The 26,976-nt window shown below is 42.7% G+C and overlaps 1 protein-coding gene across 1 annotated transcript in view; it reads left to right on the top strand.

Moving 5' to 3' along the window:
• Positions 1-10,167: 10,167 nt before the first annotated feature.
• The window catches only part of LOC129733131 (60S ribosomal protein L30), a 279,602-nt gene continuing 262,793 nt past the window's right edge, over positions 10,168-26,976 (top strand). Inside the window, exon 1 of the mRNA XM_055694728.1 lies at positions 10,168-10,177. The gene's annotated coding sequence lies outside the window, so the exon portion shown is untranslated. The remainder of the gene's footprint in view (positions 10,178-26,976) is intronic.

Genomic DNA, 26,976 nt, shown 5'->3' with positions numbered 1-26,976 from the left:
CCCGCTCTGGTGAATATTGGGGCATGAATAAGGGGATGTCCTATATACGTTGTCATAGCCGAGCGCACGGGGGTTGTTACGATCCCTCCTAAGATGGAAGTAAAATAATCTTCTGGATAAGAGAACTGAAAAAAAACTAATCAAGCTTGTTACATTGCGCAATGCAGTATTTACAATGCAATAAATTATCTAGATACTAGCGAGTGTTGTCATCAAATTATTCATCCCAGGCATTATAAGCCTAACAATTTTTAAAAAATTTCATATCCGTATCCAAGTTATGGCTGATTCCTCGATTTTTTTTTCTTGAGAGGTTTCCTTTAGTTTTAAATTAGTTTTAGTTCGTTTTAGGTTCGCCAGTTAATATTAGATATCGACAACCACAGTTTACATCACAACATATGTTTTTTTTCTTATTCTGTAGATCTAAAATTTCAAGCATAAAATCCCTGCACAGCCGGATTCGAGAGCCAGATTCTTTGTCTTATTTAACACCAATATAGTGGTACTGTTGTTCAATGCCTCGAACAAAGTAATTTCAACCACAAAGTTGAACAATCAATCTTCACGTCCGCGTGTGTTGCGCGACATAATCGAACCAGAACAAAAAAATGACTACGCGGTCGCCAATAAACTTTATCGTCGACCGGCTAAGACCAGAGCAGCTCATCGCGTTTATCAGCGCCCCCGCAGGAGGCGAAACAAACGGTAAAATACCCCAAAGTCACTCATAAAGAATCCCAGGAGTTCGGATACATTTTTATGCTGACACTTTTGACGGTAGCACATAAATCACCATGTCTGCAACATTATCCCCGGTCGTCATTTTTCATCCTCGGTTGCAGGATTTTTTATTTCATAGGGTCAATCCAGTGATTTGCGAATTGCTCGCAGAAGGAGCGCGGAATATGACAGCAACAAAAAATATCCCTATCAGGCTCGCTCACACGTGCGCTGACTGGTTTGACAGTGCTTCGCCTCCTCTCCCCGTCACGCGATTCGAAGAGCACTTCTAGCTTCTCTAGAATCTGGTTACTATGCAGTAGCACCACTCTAGGAACACCACGTACCAGGTATGGCCAAGGGAATAATCACCAAATCCTACCAATGCAAGCAAACCCCTGACACGACTATCAGACAAAAAGATTTTACGGGGCCCGGTGGGTTGATAAGGTTCGCTATGAAGTGGGATTTTTTTATTTTTATTTTTTGGCAGCGTAAATTTAAATTTGGCGGAACACTTGTCATTATGTTTTATTTTTTGGTTTTTTAACAGTGCAACTTTTTTAGGAATGATCATTACCAAAATGAATTTTCCAAATCATTCATGCAAATCCAACTATAACATTGAAAACAGTTGCATAAAATATGCGCAGGAATAACTGTAATTTTATTACTCTCAGCTTTCGTTTTAAACAGAGATAGGCTGTTTTTCCAACATGCTTATTAGATCATTTTAATACCCTTTTCTAAAACAATCAATCGTTACATAAAATAAAAAAACATGTCATAAATTGCTCCCTCTAACAAACTCTACCAACAAAGCTGGAACTGGAGCAGAAATAATCGATACGCGTGTTTTGCCTCTATCTTTATATAAATAAAGGTGAGTTCGAGTTTACTCTCCTTTTGTTAGTTTTGTTTTATTCTGCGATCAGACCACAAAAATCATGAAAAACCGCTAAAAATGTTACAACATCATAAGGGACCATCCACATACCACGTGGACAGATTTTTAAGAATTTTGCCCCCCCCCTCCCCCTCCGTGGACAACTGGCCATATAAATTCAAAAAAAATTGTATGGACCGTGGACATTACCCAACCCCCCTCTCCCCCAAAGCTGTCCACGTGGTATGTGGATGGCCCCTGCTCCATTATTCATCTTAGCCCATATATTCATTTCATACAACATGGAAACACAAATGAAAACAGGAAAAAACGCATATTTTCTACTTAAACCGATCCGCTTTTTCATGGAATGGATTCTTCTTAGTTCACTTTAGATTCCTCATGAAGTATAATCCTTTAAAACTTAAAAACACTACACTGAGAATACTTGAATATTTGAAATGTTCACCTCAAATTTCCAAAATCAAGCTTGAATTAGCAGAAATATGTGAGATGAATTTGTACAATTCCTAAATTACAACTGTATGTATTTTCATTTGATTCCACTGCGTTGAAGAAAATCAAAAGTTGCCAACTCAGTTCCTGTTAATACGAAAAAAATATACTGAAAACGTTAAATTATTCCTACATAATTGACATAAATGGACAGGTTGCCTAGGTTATCAATTTTGCACGTAAACTACAGTGGATATCTAGGTAACCTACTACGACGGGCTGCGGCTACGTTCATTCATGATAATATGATTCATTCATAATTAACAGTGTGATGGATGTAGGGGCGTCGTGAGATGAATAATTGAGCAGTGATTCAAGTTTTGCGATGGACAATCAAAACAATTGTATTGGAAATTATCATTTTTGGATATCTAGGATAGCGAACGGCTTCAGCAGTGGTTTTCTTCGGCAGATTTTCTGCAGCGATCTTATGCAGAAACTTGCCTAGGAAAACAAGTGCCAAAGACGTTCGCAACCCTCTATGGAAAAATTCCATTCCAAAATGATGTAAACATCTGCTCATGACGAAGCGTATTCTCATATACACTAAAGTCGCTTTTTACGCGGTTTTTTTACGCGGATTCCGGAATATACGCGGTTTTTTTACGCGGATTCCGGAATTAACGCGGTTTTTTTTACGCGGATTCCGGGATTTACGCGGTTTTTTTTTTACGCGGATTCCGGAATTTACGCGGTATTTTTTACGCGGTTTTTTTACGCGGCACGTATCCCGCGCGTAAAAAGCAACTTTGGTGTACTCGAATTTAATGTTATCTATCTATCTATACATAGAAAAATCCAGTCCTGTCTGTCTCTCTGATCCAAAGAGATATGGGAACTACTGAACCGATCACTTGAAAATTTGTATGCATAGGTTTTTGGGGCCGGAAAAGGTTCTCATGATATTTTGAGACCCCTCCCTTGCCCACATATAAATGAAACACAAATTTTTGCATTACTCGAGAGCTTATTAAGTAAATGAAGCCAAACTTGGCACGTGAAAGTATTAGAAGCAAAAAATATTTCTTTGGTAGTTGGATACCCCTCCCTGCTCTGGAAGGAAGGGCTCCCATACAAACGAATCACAAATATCTGCATAACTCATGTATTAATCAAATAAATGGAACCAAATTTAGCGTGTCGTGAATCGCAAGAGCAAGTGATATATATGATGTTTATGTTGATATTTATGTTGTAGATCGACACTCCTTCTCTTTCTAGAAACGGGGGGGGGCTGTAATACAAATGAAACACAAATGTCTGCATAACTCATAAACTAATCAAGTAAATGGAACCAAATTTGGCATGAGGAGGTTTTTGAGGATAAGAATTGTGGTTCGACACCTTTCCCTTTCCTGAAAAGGAGGGCTTCTATTCAAATGAAACACAAATTTGTTCATGACTCCAGAATTAATCAAGCAAATGGAACATAAATGAACACAAAACTCGAGAATTTATCGAAAAAATGGAACCAAATTTGGCATGTGCAGGTTTTTGTGGGCGAAAAATATTTCTATAGTGGGTTGACACTCCTCCCTATTTTGGATCGAATATGGGTATTTTCGTAATGGTGCTGATCAGATCAGATACTATTTTGAATTCTCATATGGCGACTTCCGGTTTCTGGAAAACAGCCAACGGGAAGCCAAAAATCGACCTCGGACACCATTTTCAATTAAATAAGACGGACACATCCTTTTTCTGAAACACAGCCCAAAAAGATTGCAACCCAAAATGGATATTTTCGGAACCAGAGTGACGCTCAGAGAACAGAAATGAACTCCACATGCTCTTTTGAAATTTAAGATACCAACTTCTTGTTTCTGGAAACAGCTAAAAAAACGAATACCACCCAATATGGGTATATCAGGAAACCAGAATGATACCAGAAATCAACTTTACATGTCATTTTGAAATTCAAAATGACAGTTTCCGGTGCTTAGAAAACAGCCGAAGTGACCCAATATGGTATTTCCGTAAACATGATGACGCACAGATACTCAAAAACTACCTCACACACCATTTTGAATTCTAGGATGGCGGCTTCCGGTTTCTGGCAAACAGCAAAAAATGACTAAATATTAGGGTATCCCAAAAAAAAAAATCGATGATCAAAAAGTCAAGGTGCTCAGCCCTAAATTGAAAGATTATGTTATTTATAGCATTTTTGTAGTACATTTCGACTTTCTAAAAAATTGTTTTCAGGTTGCCCAAACGTGATTTATGAAAAAATGACTTTTTTAGGCTACAAACCCTCTTTTTTGCACTTTTCTCAATTCTGTTCGATTCCTACATTTTTTCGTACATTTTTTTTATTTTTGCGGGGTTGTTATTGAATATTTTGCCTGATTTGGTTCAGCATTGTATGCAGTTTTTTGACTCCCACAGCCCATTAAACATCACAAAAAAATTAATTTTTCTAGTAATTTTTAGATAAAACCCTTCAAAACACAAATAAAAAAAATTTGTGAGCAAAAACTGAAATTTTCATTGCAAAGCGGGATTTACCACGAAAATTTACATGAAAAAAGGTCCTTGATATCTTATCGGGGAGCTGAGATATTGGCATTTTTCTATGTGATGGAAAACTATGCATTTTAACAAACATGTTAAATATAGCGGGGGCCTAGTGTGGTTGGTAACGTCTCCGCCAACCACGCTCGACGCCTGGGTTCGAATCCCACCGCCGACATAGGTGTCGATGGTTGTGAGGTGGCGTGATCCACTCACAACCAACCCAACTGGTCTAGATTCAATCCTAGCCGACACCGGGAGATTTTCTGAGGCGAAAAATTTCTGGGATCACGCCTTCCATCGCATGAGGAAGTAAAGCCGTTGGCGCCGGTCCGTTAATAAACGGGTCGTGAGTTAGGGTCCTGGGTGTGGAGTCGCCTCCCTGGGCGTCGGTGATTGGCCACAACAGTGGCGGAACTAGACCGACGGAAAATAAGCGAGAATAAAAAAAAAAAAAAAAAAAAAAACATGTTAAATAACTGTTTTATTTTGGGAGATAAAAAATAACGATGTTCAGAAAACAAATGCATTTTTTGATGGGTGATAACTTAGTAGAAGGCTTCAAAATTTGGAAAAATCTGCGAAAAAAGTTAGAACGAAAATTATAACTTCGTGCCTTCTAATAGAAAACTCAATGTCGCTCGTAATATGTAAGAGATAGAAACATGATGTCTTCGGTAAAGTTTCTTGTTTTATGATAACCTAAAACTTTGTCGAAGACACCTTGCGTCTATCTTATTCTGATTAAAAAGTAAATTTTTTATCTCACTTATTGGTGGATTGATCACCCTTCTTTCTACATTAAAAGGTGCATTTTTGAATATCCTGAAATTTCTCCGAACTTACCTCATGACTATAATCAACATTTGAATCACTATTTAGGAAATTATACACACAACCGGCAAAATAAAACACTGTGCAATGGAGATATTGAACTTTAGTGTCATTTTTGACAAAATGCATAGTTTTCCATCACATGTAAAAACGCCGATATCTCAGCCCCCCGATAAGATATCAAGGATCTTTTTTTATGTAAATTTTCGTCTTGAATTCCGCTTTGCAATAAAAATTTCAGTTCTTGATCGAGAAAAATTTTTATATGTGTTTTGAAGGGTTTTATCTAAAAATTATAAAGAAAATTCACTTTTTTGTGATGTTCAGTGGGCTCAGTGAGTCAAATAATTGAATGCGATGCTGAACCAAACCATGCAAAATATTCAAAAACAACCCCACAAAAATAAAAAAATATATGGAAAAATTAAGGAATCGAAAAGATTTGAAAAAAGTGCAAAAAAGTGGTTTTGTAGCTTGAAAAAGTAATTTTTTCATAAATCACGTTTTGGGCAACCTGAAAACGACATTTTAGAAAGTCGAAATGTTCTACAAAAATGCTATAAATAACATTATCTTTCAATTTAGGGCTGAGCACCTTGACTTTTTCAACATCGATTTTTTTGGGACAGCCTACTGAATATTCCATATGGGAATGATGGTCAGAGGCCAGAAATTGACATCACACGATTTTTCTTTTGAGTTTGAACGTATCCAATGTCCGATTCGTTATGTATTTGCAGAGTGTAAACAAATCGAAAGGTGTAGGTGAATTCAATTTAGAGTGTTTGAAATCCTTTAAATAAAGAAAAAGAAATTAGCGGAACGAAGATTGCCGGGGCTAGTCTTAACCCAATAACTTCGCGAAATGGTTTAGGATGAGGTCTATAAAGAAAATAGGAGAATATTGATTCTAGGGAAATACAACGGTGTATGTATAAAGTGTATCCGGAAGGATCGGTGGGACCGTGGGTTGTGTTTTTTCGGCCCAAAATAAAAAGTCTCTCTCGCAAAAAAAAACGCTTATCGTGCAACGCAAGTGCTTTAGAAATTGATTGTTGCGTGGTTCAGTCAACGGTCAGCTCGAGAACAACATTCAAATTGTTGTTCATGTTCAATGGAAATCGACTTTTCGAATTTTGTTGAGCAATAAGTTTCAAAAGTTTTGTCTTCTCGAAAAAAGCATCCATTTAAAATTCCAGCTCAATCGTGCAGCAGCCTCTTTCTTTTTTTTAATATTTATTTTTTTACGAATTGCATCATATATTACAAACAATAATTTAAACGCAAAATGGAAATTACAAGTGAAAAAAATGTTGAAAGTGGAAAGAAAAGAGACATTCTAGAGAATAGAATTAGAAGGCAACTTCATTATTCCCCCTTTATAAACCCCTCCCCCTCTCCTTATTTGCAAAAAACTCAGAGAACCAGTTTTCACAAGCCTCTTTTGAAGCCAACTTAGAGCGTTTTGCATGGACCGGAAGAGATGGTAATCACTCGGTGTCAGGTACGGGCTGTAGGGTGGATGCGATAGGACATCCCATCCGAGCTCCCGTAGCTTCTGGCGGGTCATCAAAGATGTGTGAGGCCGAGTGTTGTCCTGGTGGAAAACAACACCATTCCTATTGATAAATTCTGATCGCTTATGGTTAATCGCCTGTTTCAAACGGTCGAGCTACTCACAATAGAGAACCGAATTGAGGGTCTGGCCATAGTTGAGCAGCTCATAGTGGATGATTTCCTTCCAATCCCACCAAACACGCAGCAAAACCTTCCTGGCCGTCAATCCGGATTTGGCGATGGATTGGTCCGATTCACCGCACTTCGACCACGATTTTTTTCGCTTGAGGTTGTCGTACGTGATCCACTTTTTATAACCAGTCACCATCCGCTTCAAAAATGGGTCGAGTTCGTTCCGTTTCAGCAGTGCACCGCAGGCGTTGATTCGGTCTAAGCGTCAACTCGTGTGGCACCCAAACATCCAGCTTTTTTTGGAATCCAATCTTCTGCAAATGGTTCCAAACAGTTTTATGGTCTATACCCAGTTCCTGGCCAATCGAGCTAATGCTCACATGCCGGTCTACTTGAATGATTTCCACAATTTTATCGGTTTCTGTGACGATTGGCCTACCAGTACGGGGTGTATCTTCGACAGCCACTACACCAAAACGAAAGCGATCAAACCAACGCTGTGCTGTGCGGAACGTTACAGTATCGGGCACATGAAATTCATAATTTTTTTCGGCCGCCTTCCTTGCGTTTTTACCTCTCAGGTAGTAAAAACGCAAATCATGACGAATTTCTTGCTTGGTGGAGCCAAGAAGAAGAATGTTCTACGGCTTAAACTACCAAACTAGGTGCTGTAATCAAAGTTAAGGAATCATTGTTCTACAGGATTAATAACTTACCTGCTTACTTTTACGATGACATATCGTTGAGATTCTATGCCGGATCCAGAATACCCCTCCCCAAAATTCGGTCTTGGGTTGCTCGTCGCCAGTCTCCCCTTACACCCGCTGCTCAAGCATCCTCGTCGACAGCACATATCCAGCGCGTACGAGGTCTGCCTCGAAGTCGTCGACCTCTATCCGGTTCTCTGCTAAATATTATCTTTGCCGGTCGCTCATCCGCCATCCGTGCTACATGGCCAGCCCACGGTAACCTGCCGTGTTTCATCACTTCGTACAGCTCGTCATTCATGCGCCTGCGCCACACCCCATTTTCTAGTTTGCCTTCGAGAATGTCCGTAGAGCGTCACTGGGCGGATCAGAATATTAGAGAGCGCAATTTTCGTACGGATCTGTAGGCTATGGGCTCTGTTCGCTGCCGCAATCCGTCTCTCCACCTCGCGTTTCATCTCGTTGATACATGCCACGAGAATACCAAAATAAACAAATTCATCGACCACTTCGAAAGTATCCCCATCCATCTCCACAGCAGCTTCAACACCCACAGAACTACTACGCTATTTGCCAGCCGCCATGTACTTCTTTTTTCGCAGTCCTTATGGTGGGTCCAGTTCTCGCAGCTTCCCTTCTGGAGTCGTATAGGCCTCCTCAACTGCTCTACGGTTAACACCAATCATATCAATGTCGTCCGCGAATCCCAGAAGCATGTGAGACTTCGTGACGATGGTGCCGCTCCTCTACACCACTACCCTTCGTATTGCAATGCTAAGCTATGTTGAACAGCAGAGCGAGAGCCCGTCATCGGCCTTAGATCATCTAACGTCACAAACGCGTCCGAAAACTCGCCCGCTGTCCTGACGCTTGAGGTGGAACCATCAAGCATCGCACGTAACAGTTCAATTAGTTTCGTTGAAAAACCATGTCCAAACTTAATTTGCCACAGCTCGTTGCGTTTCACTGTATCGTACGCCGCCCTAAAGTCTATCAACAGATGATGAGTCTGCAAGTTGTGTTCTCGAAACTTGTCGAGGATCTGTTTCAAAGTAAACATCTGGTCCGTTGTAGATCGCCCCACTCGAAAACCGGATTGGTATTCTCCAACAGAGGCTTCCTGCAATGGCCTCAATCGCTGGAACAGGATACGGTAGAGAATTTTATAAGCGGAATTGAGGAGAGTTATGCCTCGATAATTACTATAGTCGAGCCCTTCCAACCAGTCCGTAGGTAGTTGTTCCTTAGACCATACCCTTAGGATAATCTGGTGAATTGCATTACACAGCCGCCCGCTCCCGACTTTGAAAAGCTCAGCCGGTAACCAATCCTTCCCAGCGGCTTTGTGGTTCTTTAGCTTTTTGCAAGCATTCTTCACCTCGTCAAATGCTGGTGGGTCCGGCGCTTGTCCGTCCCCCCAAATTCTATCCTGTTCCTTTCGACGACTCTCCTACCTTCCTCATCGTTCAACACCCCTTCCAAATGTTACTTTAAACGCCTGGCCACCTGCAATTTTTCGGTAATCAGATTCCCCTCCCTGTCATTACACATGGCAAGTACTGGCACGGACCGGTTCCTGATTTCGTTAAACGTTCTATGGAAGCTCGTGTCGTGCTTGATGAAGCAATTCTCCGCCTCCGCGAGGACGCGATCATAATGCTCACGTTTCTTACGGCGGTGAAGCATTTTTTCGAGGGCACTTGTCTCCCGGTATTTCTTCCGCATCTGACGCGTTACACAATTAGCTGCTACTGACGTGTTGGCAAAGGCTCGGTTCTGCTCCTCCGTCAGGTCTAGGCACTCAGCATCGAACCACCCACTACGCGAGGTTCCCATTGGCATGATTATCACTTCTTGCGCTGTTCCACTGCTCGTTTAGGTTCACTTACCGATCCGTCTAGCAACTTTCTGCAGCAACTCCTTTCGCTGATAACCTCTGGATGTCCAAACGTATCTTCCTCGCCGATCTCGCTTTGAATACGTTGGACAACCGGGCGCCAATCTTGCCTACCACGAGATACTGATCTGAGTCTAATTAAAGAGAACAATTTATGAAATAGAATTTAAGTAGGAAAATTAACAATTAGAATCCAAATCTATCCACGTTGTAACATTAAAAAAGATACATATCTTACGTTACATAATTCAAATAAAGAAATAGTAATACTGATCCGAGTCGATGTTTGCCCTCGGAAGGACCACACATCTATGACGTCTGAAAAATGCCTGCCGTCGATCAGCACGTGGTCGATCTAGGAGCAGGCCTCTCCATTGGGTTGTCTTCAGGTGTGCTTCCGAATGTTCAGACGTGCAAAATGGGTACTACAGATGGCCATTCCCCTGGCCGCGGCGAAGTTCACTAACCTCAAGCCGTTGTCGTTGGTGGTAAAGTGAAGGCCTTCCCTACCAATTACGGGACGAAAGAACTCCTCTCGTCCGACTTGTGCGTGTATCTCCGATGACGACTTTTATGTTGTGTTGTGGGCACTCTCCATACGTTTTCTCAAGGAGCTCATAGGATTCCTTCTTTACGTCACCGGTTTTATCGTTTGTCGGCGCGTACACGTTCATAAGGCTGTAATGGAAGAATCTGCCCTTGATCCTTAATACGCATAGACGGCCATTAATAGGCCTCCACCTAATGACACGCTTCATTTGTTTCCGAGTAGCACGAAACCGACGCCCCGTTTCGCTCTATCACCGCCACTGTAGTAGATGTGGTACTTGAAAGAAGTGCCCGCGGTCGGATCAACCGCCCGAAATTCACGTTCTCGTGTTTTAGGCCAACGCACCTCTTGCATGGCTGCTACCTCCACTTTTGCCTTCCGTAGCTCTCTGGCCAAGAAGTCCGCACGTGGTGGTTCGAGCAGAGTCCTAACATTCCAAGTACCAAGTTTCCAATCGTTGTCCTTTTTCGTTTGCCTAGGTCTATACCGATTATTCCGATTCGTATCATTCTCTGGATTGTTCATAGTATGTTTATTTCAACATGCTGCGATGCCTAGTCTCGCGACGGGGCTGCCGTTTTGGGTGTAGCTGGCGAGACACAGCATTTCATATTTCAGCCGTCCGCTCCGGATCAGTCGCTGTTTGAGCCGCCACTAAACTGGGGAACAGACGCTCCGGCAAGCTGCTCTCCAAGGAGAACAGCTCCCTCTTCTCTGTCAGCATACGACCAAGTTACCACCGGTTAACCACGCGGAGGTAGAGATAAGAGTTGCTGGGCATTATGTTATGGACCACACTGGGGTCTGCTTTATGCCAACTAGTACGGATGTACCGCTGGTACGCAATGCCCAGCCGTTTACCAACCGCCTTAAACTCTCTTAACATTTCTCAATGAGCACTCTTACTTTTTTATAACAAAAACATTCAATAATGCTCATTTTTAAAAAAAGTTTGCGTTTTACAAAGCTATTCATCAATTCAATTAAAATATGCATAAATTGGAACGCATAATTATGTGCGATGCTGTAACGATAAGTGCTAACGCTAGTGCAACCGAGTCGCTTTCAGGCAACATTTCATGCAAGTCGCAGCATCTGTTGCAGTGGCGTTTGAAATACGCAATCGGAGATTAAAATCTCATCTCGTCCGTGCAACGTTTACAACATCCGATATATACAATCAAAGAGTGTCAATTGTTCTCTAATTCGAGGCTGCCAAAGAAAGGCAAATCAAACTCAAGGGTCTTTTACAAAGTGGCCTTCGAGCGGAGCAGTAGTGTATGAAGTAGACATCTCAGATGGTGAAAAGATGCATAGGCGCATCAGTGAATCATAGTAAATTTCATATAAGTGAGTCGAGAGTAAAACCACCATAAGCATTTATAATTAAATTTCAATAGCCTCCCTGAGATAGTGGACGCAATTGCTCTAGCGTCGAAGACGCCGACTAGGACGGCTTGAGCGGTCGCACTCACCGACCCCCCAATCCGTAGGGACCCCCGTCAAAGTCCTGAGCCAGTGGAATCCGACGCTCAGCAGTTGAAAAGTGCATCCGGTCCGTAGGGGTGCAAGCTAGAGATGGTCGGGTACGGGTATTTTTACCCAATACCCGTACCCGACCCGTACCCGACGGGTTCGGGTCGAGTTTCGGGTCGGGTTTCGGGTAACGCCAAAAAATATTTTTCGGGTTCGGGTCGGGTACGGGTAATTTAAAAACCAAGGCTTCGGGTTCGGGTCGGGTACGGGTTTGAAAAATTCTCAACTGGTCGGGTTCAGGTCGGGTACGGGTAATTCGATTTTCGTGCATTATGAGAATTTCATTATTAATTTTTCAAGCCTAGATGTTTTAGCATAGTCTTGGTCTGGGAGGGAAAAACGGATACGAAGCTGTGGAAAAGTCAAATGAATCGGAATGAGTTGTCAATTTGAACCAGGAGAAGAAAGCATCTTTTAGTAGCAGGAATTGTAATAACTTGAAGGTATCCCGATAAAATATTCAACGCAAGCCTTTTTTGTATTCAGTGTGGTTACCCAAAGTATTTTGGTTTATTTTTACGTAAAAAAATAAATTTCATAAACTTTCAGTAATAATCCTGCCAGCGTATTTCGATTATTAAACTTGCGCTTTCTGGATTTACGGTGCAAGCCGGCTTTCTTTTGAAATTTGAGGAATTGTTTAACCAACTTCTGTTTTATGTAGCGACAATTTTGTAGTTGGACCGGCAACGTCATCACTGTGGAAGGATGATTACATTTTAATTGACCGTGGACTTATTCGAAGAATACTTATCATGATAACATCCATACATCATTCTGTGCCGAACACGCATCAGTACTGGACGTGTTTGGTGATCGGTCCGATAGAGTATAAAACAAAAGACGTGTGAACAAGTGTTGGCATTGTTTGCCTGGTCGAGTGAAATAAATCCGGGTTCAAGGTCGTTCCTTTGTGCAACTGTTTCGCATCGTGACTGCCAGCTGGTGCGTAAGCCGATTTGGCTGCTGGCTGGATTGTGCTACAGCAGTGGACGAGACACAAACGAGGAAAAAGAAGAAGCCATCAGTGTCAGCGAGTCGTATCGCTGTGTGGAGTGATCTCACACCTGGCTCGCTGCTGGTGGCTGTTTGGTGCTGCTGTATTGGTGCTGCTGGCTGTAACGGCTGCTACTTCGAACGATCGGACAACCAACCTTACTGGAAGGGAGAAATAAAAAGGTACGTGTTCTTGTCAGCGCTAGTGCGCTAAACATAGCGCGATGGATGTAGATCCCTCGCCTCCCGCGCCACCATCCCCGAACCCCTCTGACCCTGACCCTTCTGTTACCCCCTCCCCTGTTCATTCTTCAGTCCCCCCTCGCCCCAGGCTTTACCCAGACGGAGCCCAGGGCAGCTATACTGTCTATTTTCGGCCAAAGGCGGGACCGAAATCGAAACAGTTGAACCTCTTGCAGATTTCTAAAGACCTGACGAAGGAGTACAAGGGCGTGACCGAAATTTCCAAGGTCCGGCCTAACAAGCTCCGTGTCGTGGTCGGTAACCTGAAAGAGGCCAACGATATAGCTTGCTCTGAGCTCTTCACTGCAAGCAATTGCGGTCAGCATCGATCATCGGTGGCAAAACAGTATACACTCCGTCAGACTCGTTTCGAGTTACGTTCGCCGGGTCTGCACTACCAAGCCACGTCTCGATCCACCGGGTTCGTCTCCCTGTGAGGCTCTACGTGCCCCGCGTCATGAACTGCCTGAATTGCAAGCAGTTAGGCCATACAGCCGCCTACTGCTGCAATAAGGCACGTTGTGGCAAGTGTGGGGAGTCTCATGCGGAAGATTCTTGCAGTGTTAACGCTGAAAAGTGTATTCACTGCGGAGAAAATCTGCATGAGCTCTCGACATGTGCGGTGTACATGCAGCGCAGGGATAAAATAAAACGGTCTCTCAAAGAGCGTTCAAAGCGTTCCTACGCTGACATGCTGAAGGCGACCGTTACCACTTCTCCCGTTACTTCGAACCCCTTCGATCTGTTGCCCTCTGAGGAAACCGATTCTGACGATTCACCAGCGGGAGCATCTTACGCCAATCCTGGGGAGTCTAGAAAGAGGAAAAATATTTCCTCTCCTAAACTTCCCAGAAAAGGTCCTAAGATTTCTCAAAGTGAAATGAAAGTTACAAACAAACCAAACAGTGCTGCGGAAAAACCGAAGCAAACTCCTCCTGGGCTGGCAAATTTAAAGTCCCAGAAGGAGTTCCCAGCACTGCCAGGAACATCTAAAACCCCAGTTGCTCCTTTTACACTCCCAGTTGATGAAACAAACTCTGGATTAGTGAAATTTTCTGACATTGTGGACTGGATTTTTGAAACTTTCAATGTACCCGATCCAATTAAAATTTTTCTTACAGCATTCCTCCCAACAGTTAGATCATTTTTGAAGCAGTTGACTGCCCAATGGCCTCTCCTTGCAGCGATTGTATCCTTCGATGCCTAATTCAACTGCGTATATGAAGGATTCTATCTCTGTCTTACAGTGGAATTGTAGAAGTATTTTACCAAAAATTGATTCGTTTAAAGTTTTGATAAATAAAAACAAATGCGATGCATTTTCCCTTTGTGAAACTTGGCTTACTTCAAATATTGATCTCAACTTCCATGATTTTAATATTATTCGCCTTGATCGAGACACCCCATATGGAGGAGTACTTTTAGGGATTAAAAAGTGCTATTCTTTCTATCGTATTAACCTCCCCTCGATTCCAGGCATCGAAGTTGTCGCATGTCAAATGACAATACAAGGTAAAGAGCTTTGTATTGCCTCAATATATATTCCCCCCAGAGCACAGGTTGGGCAACGGCTGCTCTTTGATTTAATAGAACTTCTTCCCTCGCCACGTTTGATTTTGGGAGACTTCAACTCTCATGGCGTGGCTTGGGGTTCCCCATACAATGATAACCGCTCCTCTTTAATCTATAACCTTTGCGATGACTTCGACATGACTATTTTAAACAACAGTGAAATGACACGTATCCCGAAACCTCCAGCGCGCCCAAGCGCTTTGGATCTATCCTTATGTTCGACGTCGCTACGGTTGGATTGCACATGGAAGGTAATCCTCGATCCTCACGGTAGCGACCATCTGCCTATTCTTATTTCAATTACTAACGGGTCAACTCGCATGCGACCAATTGACATTCCGTATGACCTCACACAGAATGTCAATTTGAAGTTATACGAGGAAATGATTTCAGAAGCGGTCGAGTCGATCCAACATCATTCACCACTTGAAGAATACAACCTCCTCGCGGGCTTGATTCTCGACGCCGCGTTGCAAGCCCAAACGAAGAAATATCCCGGCGTAACGATCAAAGAACGGCCTCCCACTCCGTGGTGGGACCAAGAGTGCTCCGATGTCTACACGCAAAGATCCGACGCGTTTAAGGCCTACCAGACGGGAGGTATACCTGGCGACTATTTACGGTATTCGGAGCTTGATACCAAGCTTAAAAGCTTGGCTAAAGCAAAGAAACGTGGATATTGGCGTCGGTTCGTGAACGAGACGTCGAGGGAGACATCGATGAGCACTCTTTGGAACACAGCCCGAAGAATGCGGAATCGCGTAACGGTCAACGAAAGCGAGGAGTCTTCAAGTAGGTGGATATTTGATTTTGCCAGGAAAGTATGTCCGGACTCTGTTCCTGAGCAAAATATTGTTCGCGATGCGTCTCCGGGCCACGACGCGATAGAATCACCTTTTACGATGGCAGAACTTTCAGTTGCCCTCCTGTCCTGTAACAATAACGCGCCTGGATTAGATAGAATCAAATTCAACTTGTTGAAGAATCTACCCGGCAATGCCAAGAGGCGCTTGTTGAACTTGTTCAATAAGTTCCTGGAGCAAAACATTGTACCGCAGGATTGGAGGCAAGTGAAGGTGATCGCCATCCAAAAACCAGGGAAACCAGCTTCTAATCACAACTCTTATAGGCCGATTGCAATGCTATCCTGTATCCGGAAATTGATGGAAAAAATGATACTCCGTCGTTTAGACCACTGGGTCGAATCAAATGGTCTACTATCAGAAACTCAATTTGGCTTCCGCCGTGCCAAAGGGACGAATGATTGTCTTGCGTTGCTTTCAACAGATATTCAGCTGGCGTATGCTCGTAAAGAACAAATGGCGTCTGCGTTCTTGGACATTAAGGGGGCTTTTGATTCCGTTTCTATTGACATTCTTTCGGGTAAACTTCACCGACAAGGATTTTCTCCAATTTTGAACAATTTTTTGCACAATTTGTTGTCCGAAAAGCACATGCATTTTACGCATGGCGATTTGGCAACTTTTCGCATTAGCTACATGGGTCTTCCCCAGGGCTCATGTTTAAGCCCCCTTCTTTACAACTTTTATGTAAATGACATCGACGAATGTCTGGCAAATTCATGCACGATAAGACAACTTGCAGACGACAGTGTAATCTCTGTTACAGGAGCCAAAGCTGCCGATTTGCAAGGACCATTGCAAGATACCTTGGACAATTTGTCTGCTTGGGCTTTACAGCTAGGTATCGAATTCTCTCCGGAGAAGACTGAGATAGTAGTTTTTTCTAGGAAGCATGAACCTGCTCAGCTTCAAATACAATTAATGGGTAAAACGATTTCTCAGGTTTTGGTACAAAAATATCTTGGTGTCTGGTTCGACTCTAAAGGCACCTGGGGTTGTCACGTGAGGTATCTGATGAAAAAATGTCAACAAAGAGTGAATTTTCTTCGTACAATAACCGGACAATGGTGGGGAGCCCATCCAGGAGACCTTATAAGGCTTTACCAAACAACGATATTGTCTGTTATTGAATACGGGTGTTTCTGCTTCCGCTCCGCAGCAAACACACATTTGATCAAACTGGAGCGAATACAATATCGTTGTTTGCGTATCGCCTTAGGTTGCATGCAATCGACCCATACGATGAGTTTGGAGGTCTTAGCTGGAGTACTACCATTGAAAAACCGCTTCTGGAGCCTGTCTTCTCGTATTCTAATCAAATGTGAGGTCTTGAACCGTCCCGTGATTGAAAATTTTGAAAGGTTAATCGAACTTAATTCTCAAACCCGTTTTATGACATTGTATTTCAATCACATGTCCCAAAATATTAACCCTTCTTCGAATATTCCAAATCGTGTCGACTTATCAAATACTTCTGATTCTACTGTGTTTTTCGATACATCCATGATAGAAGAAACTCGTGGAATCCCGGATCATTTACGCGTGCAGCAGATCCCTAAAATTTTTTCCAATAAATATCGAAACATCAACTGCGACAATATGTACTACACTGACGGATCACTTCTTGATGGGTCCACTGGCTTCGGTATCTTCAATAACAATTTAACCGTCTCCCATAAGCTCGATAATCCTGCTTCTGTTTACGTCGCAGAATTAGCTGCAATTCAGTACACCCTAGGGATTATCGAAAAAATGCCCACGGACCATTATTTCATCTTTACGGACAGTCTCAGTTCCATTGAGGCTCTCCGATCGATGAAAGATGTTAAGCACTCTCCGTATTTCCTGGGGAAAATACGGGAACATCTGAGTGCTTTATCCGAAAAATCTACTCAGATTACCTGAGCGTGGGTCCCTTCTCACTGCTCGATACCGGGTAATGAGAAAGCGGACTCTTTGGCTAAGGTGGGCGCAACAAACGGTGATATTTATGAAAGACCAATTGCCTTTAATGAATTTTTCGCACTTGTACGTCAGAATACGATCATCAGTTGGCAAAATGCTTGGACCAGAGGGGAATTGGGAAGGTGGTTACATTCCATAATCCCCAAAGTATCGACGAACCCGTGGTTCAAGGGGTTGGATGTAGGTCGGGATTTCATTTGCGTGATGTCCCGGCTTGTGTCCAATCACTATAGATTTGACGCGCTCCTCCGTCGTGTTGGGCTCGGGGAAAGTGGTATCTGTGCCTGTGGTGAAGGTTATCACGACATAGAGCATGTGGTTTGGTCATGCCCTGTACACCGTGACGCCAGGTCTAAATTAATAGCTTCCCTGCAGGCCGAGGGTAGACAGCCGGCTGTTCCTGTTCGTGATGTCTTGGCGAGCCGTGACCTATCCTACATGTCCCTTATATACGTTTTCCTGAAATCCATCCACGCCCCAGTCTAGTCCCGTTCCCCTCCGTCTACACCCAACAAAACGACAAGAACACGTTTGAACCTTAAGCACAAAACCAGCAACCAGACCCCGCACAACAGAACCAGGACCCAAGGACTACGAGCCTCTGTCCCAACTCACGACATCGTGGCTCAGCAGAACGAATCCATACATGCCATTCGACGATTATCAGACGACCATTGAACAACAAAACACTGATTGGAAATCCCATGCTAGTTTTAAGTTAGACTTAATTTCAGCTCGTAGTCGGCAGCGAGGATAAAAAATTTGCTTTAGTTTTTAAGTCATCAGATATAATTGGCGCCGTTAAACATTAAATTGTATTTGTGCCGTGTCAAATAAATGTTATGTGAAGAAAAAAAAAAACATCCATACACGCAATAAAATTAATAATATTTTCTGAAACATAATATTTCTGTCCTTTAGTAAGAGTTTTGAAAGTTTGCCGATTTTTTTAAAACATTTTTGTGGTTAAAACGTGTAATATGTGGAATACCTCCTCCGTAATTATTACTCGGGTATCAAAAAACCTGTCGTTTGGTAACAATTTCGAACTATACACTTCATCACGGTTCAATGTTGATTTTAGTTCCACAGACTAGTGAGGTATAAAATTGTAAAATTATTGCAACTCTTCGCAAGTCTGCGAAATCGTGTCAAATAAATGTGTGAACAAAAAAAAAGTCCGCGTAAATATATATAAACTTAAAAATCTGAAGAAACTGACTAGAAAAATCTGTGTTTTACAGACAAATTTGCACATTTAGTATTCCTGATATTACTAAAAACTTAGTTCGAATCATGCTCGGGTTACAGCAGGAAGATACTTACACGCTATCAAAAAACGACAAATGTCCGTTTCATCTGTTTCGACCGATTTTTAGTGTAGTATTCGTTTCTTCCTCCCAGGGCTTGGTTTGCACTATGATCAGGGATGCCGCATGTACGAAAATATCTGTGTTATACCGAATTTTAGATTCCAGGTTGCTACGATGTACACATTAAACTCGTCGTTTATTTTGAGCTCTACTAGACATGCATTTCTCATCATTCTCCGTATTGTTCTAGTATGGTAAATTTATATATAGTGGATCCCTTCCCCATAGTGGACCACCTGCCAGAATAATTCATTGTATGTGAAAACTCGAGTGATTTTCAGAAAACTTCCATCTGGAAACATCTTGTCCAGCCAGTCTGCATAACAAATATAAAATAAAGGGGTCCACTAGTTATAGGTTAATTTATCCTGATCTTCTAGTTGTTTCGATCTGGTTCATTATAAAGTTATTATGAATCTTTCAAAAAAATTCTATTGAATTTTCATTGATCTCTCGAAACAAAATAAAAATTTCAAGTATTTTATATGAATCATACGTATACATACAAAATAAGTAATTGAAATCCTTGATCATTTTTAATATGAGGTAACTAACACTAAAAATGGAACCCAAATTCTCCGTACACAGTTATGAATAAATATTTTGCTGCGTGATATGCACAAATTTTTCAGTATCAGACGAGCGGACATTCTCAGTGACAGGTGCTACGCTGTATTCAAGAAGAACCAATATGTCGCCTGGAGCTCTGGGTTCATTAACATTCATTCACATGAACAATCGGTTCTAGCCCAACTCCGGCCATCATCTCGAGGAACCACATATGACAATCAGTACATAAAATGTGCTAGGTAACCAGGTCAAAAATTCTCAATAAGTCGGGTACGGGTAACAAATTCCCCATACCCGACCATCTCTAGTGCAAGCCAACACCCTGAGCCAGTGGACGCAACCGCCCGGTTTTGCCGCAAGGCGTCGGCAAGGTTTCGTGCTCACCGGAACGGCACAACCGTAGAAACTACCGTTAAAGCTTTGAGTCAGTGAAAGTGCCCCGGCGGCAGTATTAGAAAACTCGCAACGAACACCACGTGGCCGTTTATCACAAGCAGATTGGTCTGCTCGATCGACACCGCTTGCGGCAATTCAGTATCCCGCGTGCCTCGCCAGATTCGAGTCGTCCCGGCATCGACTAACGGTGCCTAAGACTTCAACAACGCTATCCCGTGTGCATCACTACTGTATCAGCACCTAGCGACACGACATCGTTTCAACATGCGTTGGTTTGCCGTACTCCAGTATAACGCGGCAATGGCCGCCAAAGCAACCGTGTCCAGTCAGCACAGATCGAAGGCGCACACAACTCAACGTTAACTAAGGTCAGAGTTAGCCATGTAGAATTTAGTTAATTAGTTAATCATAATATACATGACACATTGTACGAATTTATAACAAACGCGATGCAAATTATACCAATCTAACCTATATCAGTGAGCAGTATGACTATTCAGTGAGTGAAGCCCCCTTTGTAGAGATCCCCTTGAGTATAGGTTCTCACGTTCTTTCAAATTTGAGTATTTCGGTTGTATCGTATGTTTTCTCCGTTGAATGAACGAGAGGATGGTATCCAGTAAACCCGCCCTGTAGACGCTAGCCGGGATAAAACATGCAGCTTCGCATCAGTTCTCTGAACTGATGGCGCTTGAGCGAAGTTGTTTAGCGTAAAGGCATCGGTCGGTTACGACTTGGTAGCTCTAGATTGGCCTAAAGTTACGTTTCGTTTCGTTGCCAATTCGTTCCCCCACAGATACCGTTACAATACGGATGATTCACGATTATCAACTATGTGAGGTTGTGTCCCAATTTGTAAAATAAAGATCACATCACCAAAAAAATAAACTATCTAAACAAAAAAAATCGCATCACCAACCTCTTCTCATAATATAGCGACGGGTAGCGTTTTTCAGTAAGTTTAGATCAAATTTTAGTTAAGTTTTGCAATGACGATTATGAGTAAATGAAAAAAGTATCAAAACTCCATATTTAATATTCGTTCAAATGTTTTCAATGATTTAATATACCAAAATTAGTATTCAGAATCAGCTTATTTTTAAGGTTTAGAAGCAGTTTACTTTCAACAGAATATTTACAGTATGTGTTTTTTCGAAAGAAGCTACGCTAACCATTCATACTTGAAAAACGAACATTAGTTAGAACATAGCCATGAAACAGGACGAGCAGTTCGCTTTTCACCAGACTAACGGAATGATGTACGGGCGTCCAATCGTAGCGCGGATTGTCACGAAATCTACTTGACTTAGTCCTGGTGGTAAATGCTCGTGTGCAATCACAGCAGCTCGGACTGGGATCAGCGCATGGAAGCCGTAGAGAGACAGAAGGAGAGAGAGAGAGAAAAAAAAAGAGAGAGAGAGGGAGAGAGAGAGATAGAGATAGATATAGAGAGAGAGAGAGAGAGAGAGAGAGAGAGAGAGAGAGAGAGAGAGAGAGAGAGAGAGAGAGAGAGAAGAGAGAGAGAGAGAGAGAGAGAGAGAGAGAGAACGAAAAAAGACTGGCACCGGTTTATTCGAGACTGACAGGCAGTAAAATTTCTCGCTAAGAGTTATGTCCGCCGCCGGTAACAGATGGGTATGGGATGATTGAAATCGAAGCGTTTTTCATCCGCTTGAATGCCGCCGCACAATGTTTCCAGGCTTATTTACTAATTGAAATGGATTTGCTTTACTCTTTGCTTTTTTGCCGGTTCATTGATGAAGGATTAGAAGTGATATGTTGCTCTGAAGTATGGTAATGCATTACCGAGTGCCCCATGAATTCATCTTTCGGTGAGATCTTTTCCATTAGCTGTCGTGTGTTTCCGTTGAGGGCATTTCGTTTGCCCCGAGAGATGAAGTGATAGCCGAATTCACATGCCGGGTGTTGAATAGGGAAACATTAGACAAATGGTCATGAAAATGCAATTTAGTTTTTTATAGCGAAACTTCTATATAAAGTTTATCTAATTTATTTTTCAACTTAAACTGGTGTTGTGTGGTACATTTTTCAAATCAAGAAACTCAAGGAAAAGATAATATGTCTAAATCCTCACATCGATCATAAATTCATCAACATCGCGGTTTTTTTTATTCGACGTTTCGAGAGGTCTGTAACAATGTAACTCACCTAGACATGGTTATTATCAACTCGTTCCTCGTCTGGCGTTCCTTCGTTTACGTACGCGATAAGCTGCATAAGCGGTTTCCTTTCGCATGCATCGGGGAAAGTATTGAACACTCAGCAGGAGATATCGTTCCCACTTGGGTGAATCTGGTATCACTTGCTTCCTTGTCTACGGGGAGGAGAATGGGTCGTGTCACTTCCCATAACCATGGTGACAACAAAGCGACGCATTTCACGATGAACAACAGGGGATGTTGAGCGTGAAATGACGTGACTTTGGTTCAGAAATGGCAAAAATATCAAATATGTCAAAAATGTCTACATCACATTCTCTTGACTTGCTCTCAAAGTTACCTTCAGTAGCGGTACCTACGCAAGGAATTCTGCTCTTGCACTGCAAAACACGGCAAGCTGCATCACTACCTTATAATATAATGTTAAGAGTAAGCCAAAGTACACTGTAAACCGGCTTTCTCGTCATCATAAGCTGGAAGTCACGACACAACTCTCGCGTGTTTTGCGTTGATACTGATACCCTGTACCAAAAATGAAAATAAGGTGTGGGAAACTTTCCCACATATACAGCTGCTCATGCCAAATTCAACAGATGCTTAGTGAATTTGATTTTGGGTATGGAACGAAAAATCGAATTCCACCAATCTTCGCTAATTCCTGGAATAAAATTGCCTTTCAAATAGTATTAATTCGTCGGAAATAGTCTCAATTGCTAGCACATCTTTCACGCTTTCTTTTTCTTGACATACGCAGAAAACGTGCCTATTGAACTGTCACGTCTATCGAAGGGAGGTGCGGAACAGCGCTGCAGGTTCTACATGCTTCATGACAAGTAGGTAGCAAATGTTGTGTCATCGGTAATGTTGCTACAAGGGTGTCTCGAAGATGCAACGACACGGTGAATTCGCTCTTCACTATCTCCGTCCCTTCACATACCGCCTGTAAATAGGACCAACGAGAGCGTTAGCAATGTGCAGCGCAATGTTGAACCTATGTGCATGCGAGCCTGAGCTCTGGCTGTTGTTACTTCTTGCAGAGGAGCACGAAAGTGCCCGGCAAACCCGGCCGGCTAGGAAAATGAGTCGAAATTGGTCCTCAAGGAGAGTGATTGAATTGTGAACTTAATTGAATACGGCGTCGTGATAAACACGATACACGACCGGAAAATGTACCGGCAAAGCTCATCGATGTTCCGCAGCTGACTCGCCTCTCCCTTTTTCACCCAAGCCAACGGAGAACGAAATCTTGATGAAGTTTTGTGCTTTTCTCGAGCCGCTGGCTGATGGTATCGAATGCTATACAACAACACATATGTGTCAACAGCATCAACCAGCTGCTATAAATAGCTTTGTACGGTACCGTGGAAGTAATCGGCTTAGTACGAGCCTGTCTGGAGCAGGAGGTTTTCGTGAAGAAAGTTTGTACGACAGGGGGTTCGATTTCTGCCAAAAAGATACACTTCAGCAGTGCGTTCAGTTCGATACTAACAAATATACCTACTCAGGCAAGCATGAAGAAATGGCACCATTAACCCTACACAACGACCTGTTGAATTTGAGCTTTTTAAGTCGTTTATAATCTATGCCGTACAAAGGATGATAAGCTGCTGAAAATGGTGAGCACACTAGGGTCGTCCTGAACCAATAGCCAGGGGGGAGCGTTTGATGTTCTTTATACAGTGGCACGCTGCCGGTCTGAATCCATTGCGGCTTGAACGAAAGCTGTCTAAAAAAATAGTATTAGTGCAGATTACGGGAGTAATTACAACACTGCCCCGGGAAACCAATTAACTGATTGTTTTGAGCCGTTTTATTGCTTTTTAATTCATAAACAACAACAAAGCTTTAGTCACATTCGTTGTTTTGCTTTCGTCTCGATTAGACGCAAATTGTTTATCTCCGTTTGAGTTCGCAAAATAACAATACACGAGTTATCGTACGGGTGTTTTTTTGTCGATTAGTTCTCGTGCTGCGCAATAACAATAGACTGTTATATATCGGCAGAAACATCTGCACACTGGTAGGGGCAGGCTACCCCGCCAGTGATTCGATACGCAGCTGATATATCAGCAAGAATAATTCTCCCGCACCGCTGTTACCCCGCTAGCAGCACGGACCATCATACGATCGAGCGAGTGGAAGTCAACTACAAGTGGCATCTACAAGGTCGCGTGTAGGACACGGCCACTGTGTCTCAACACAAAGCTGGATCGTCATTGTTTGTTCTGCGGAGACGCTCGATTAATCCTACTATCAGCCGTGAGGTCGTGACTTAGACGTTCGGTGAAGTATTACCTTTAGAATTTTTACTATTATTATCAATATTATTACTATGTTATAATATTATTATTAATATTATTATTGATATTATTATTGTTATTATTAATACTATTACTATAATTATTATTATTATTATTATTATTACTATTGTTATTAGTATTAGTATTACTGTCTTTTTTTTTATTTGATCCATTGTAGATTGAAAAATTGTTTTTAAAATTTAACATCAACTACTTGAACCCCCCCCCCATATTCGAATATTTATCGTTTGTGTGCGGTAGAGCGTAACGCTCCCGCAAAATGGACGACATGCAGGTGCAACTTTTCCTGGAGGTGGAAACAAACGGGGAAGAAATTGAAATTTCTCCCATCAGCACACCCCTACCTTCCCCTGTGCCCTCCCCTTTGCCAAGTCCTGTACCAAGAGTACCGGAAGTACGGGTAAAAGCTTACCCAGATGCCGCTGGCGGTCCCTACGTTGTTTTTTTCCGGCCCATAAAGAAGCCATTGAATATTATCCAAATTGGCAAAGACCTGGCAAAACATTTTTCGGCCGTAACCGAGATTACGAAGGTGAGGCCGAACAAACTGCGAGTTGTCGTGAGTAGCTTGAAGCAAGCAAACGAAATTGCTGGCTACGAGCTCTTCACGAGAGAGTATCGCGTGTACATCCCTGCCAAGGATGTAGAAATCGACGGTGTGGTTACCGAGGGGAATCTCACTGTCGATGACATTTTGCGTCATGGAGTTGGCTGCTTTAAAAACCCCTTGATGCAAAGTGTAAAGATACTGGATTGCAAGCAATTGCATTCAGTATCCATCGAAGAAGGGAAGAAGAAATTCCTCCCTTCGGATTCCTTCCGAGTAACATTCGCCGGATCCGCGCTGCCGAACTACGTCCGCTTGGACAGGGTTCGTCTACCTGTACGCCTGTTCGTACCGCGGGTCATGCATTGCCAAAACTGTAAGCAGTTAGGTCACACAGCCACCTACTGCTGCAACAAGGCACGCTGTAGCAAGTGCGGAGGCAATCATGCTGAGAACGCTTGCAGTGGGGATACTGAAAAGTGTCTTTATTGCGAGGGAACTCGGCATGACCTTCCGGCATGTCCCGCTTACAAACAGCGCGAGGAAAAAATTAAGCGTTCCCTTAAGGAACGATCAAAGCGCTCTTTTGCAGAAATGCTTAAGAGGGCTGAGCCACCCTCGACAGGAAACATCTTTTCCTTTTTGCCAACCGATGAGGGTACATCTGACGATCCCGTCGAAGGGTGTTCCTATGCCTTGCCAGAGGGATCTAGGAAGAGGAGAATGCTCAACTCTCCTAATCTTTCTCGTAAAGGTCGTAAGATAACCCCTAGCGGAATGACCAATAAGACAACACAAAAAGGAAGCGGTGAAGAAAAACCGAAGCAAGTACCCCCCGGTTTTAATTTCAAATCAAACCAGGAGTACCCACCGCTTCCTGGGGCACCAAAAACCCCTCGGGCACCCATTTCTCGATCAGAAGACATAAAAGAAACAGGGTTCATAAAATTCTCTGATATTGTGGACTGGATATTTAAAACATTCAACATACCAGATCCCCTTCAAAACATTCTTCTTGCCCTTCTCCCAACAGTGAAAACCTTTTTGAAGCAACTCACAGCAACTTGGCCCCTCATTTCAGCTATCGTATCTTTCGATGACTAATTCGTTGAAAGAGGTTAGGAATTTTGTCACTGTGTTACAGTGGAACTGCAGAAGTATCATCCCCAAATTTGATTTATTTTCACATTTGATAAACACATACAATTGTGATGCGTTCGCGCTTTGTGAAACTTTTCTCAATTCAAATGACCAACTTAATTTCCACGATTTTAACATCATTCGTCGAGATCGAGACTCACACGGTGGAGGGGTACTTTTAGGGATCAAAAAGTGCTATTCTTTTTTCAGAATTGACCTCCCCTCGATCTCGAATATTGAAGTTGTTGCCATTCAAACGAATATGAATGGAAAAGACCTTTGCCTTGTTTCGTTATATATTCCCCCATCCGCGCGGATTGAACAGAAGCAACTCCTTGATATAGCAGAATTGCTTCCCGCACCTTTTTTGATTTTGGGAGATTTTAACTCTCACTGTTCGCTATGGGGGTCGCTGTACGACGACAACCGATCTTCTTTAATCTGTAACTTGATCGACGACTTCAATATGACAGTTTTGAATACTGGGGAAGCGACACGCGTACCTAATCCTCCGGCACGTGAAAGCGTGCTTGACCTATCCCTCTGCTCGACATCACTAGCGTTAGATTGCCAGTGGAAAGTAATCAACGATCCCCACGGTAGTGATCATCTTCCAATCGTTATATCAATTGCTAATGGTTCAACTCCCCCGAACCCAATCAATATTTCCTACGACCTTACACGTAATATTGATTGGAAGCGTTATGAGTCTATTATAGCGGAATCTATCGAGACTCACGAGGAACTTCCTCCGGAGGAAGAATACGCGTTCTTAGCTGGCTTGATAATCGACGCCGCGACGCAAGCTCAGACGAAACCGATACCCGGGGTAACGATTAGACAACGCCCTCCCAACAAATGGTGGGACAAAGAGTGCTCTGAGCTGTACGCGCGAAGGTCCGCGGCGTATAAGGACTACCGGGAGTACGGCACTGTCAACCTACTACGAAAGTACGAG

This window comes from Wyeomyia smithii, chromosome 3 (genome assembly GCF_029784165.1).
Source record: "Wyeomyia smithii strain HCP4-BCI-WySm-NY-G18 chromosome 3, ASM2978416v1, whole genome shotgun sequence".
Taxonomy (NCBI): domain Eukaryota; kingdom Metazoa; phylum Arthropoda; class Insecta; order Diptera; family Culicidae; genus Wyeomyia; species Wyeomyia smithii.
This window is presented reverse-complemented; position numbering and strand designations above follow the sequence as displayed.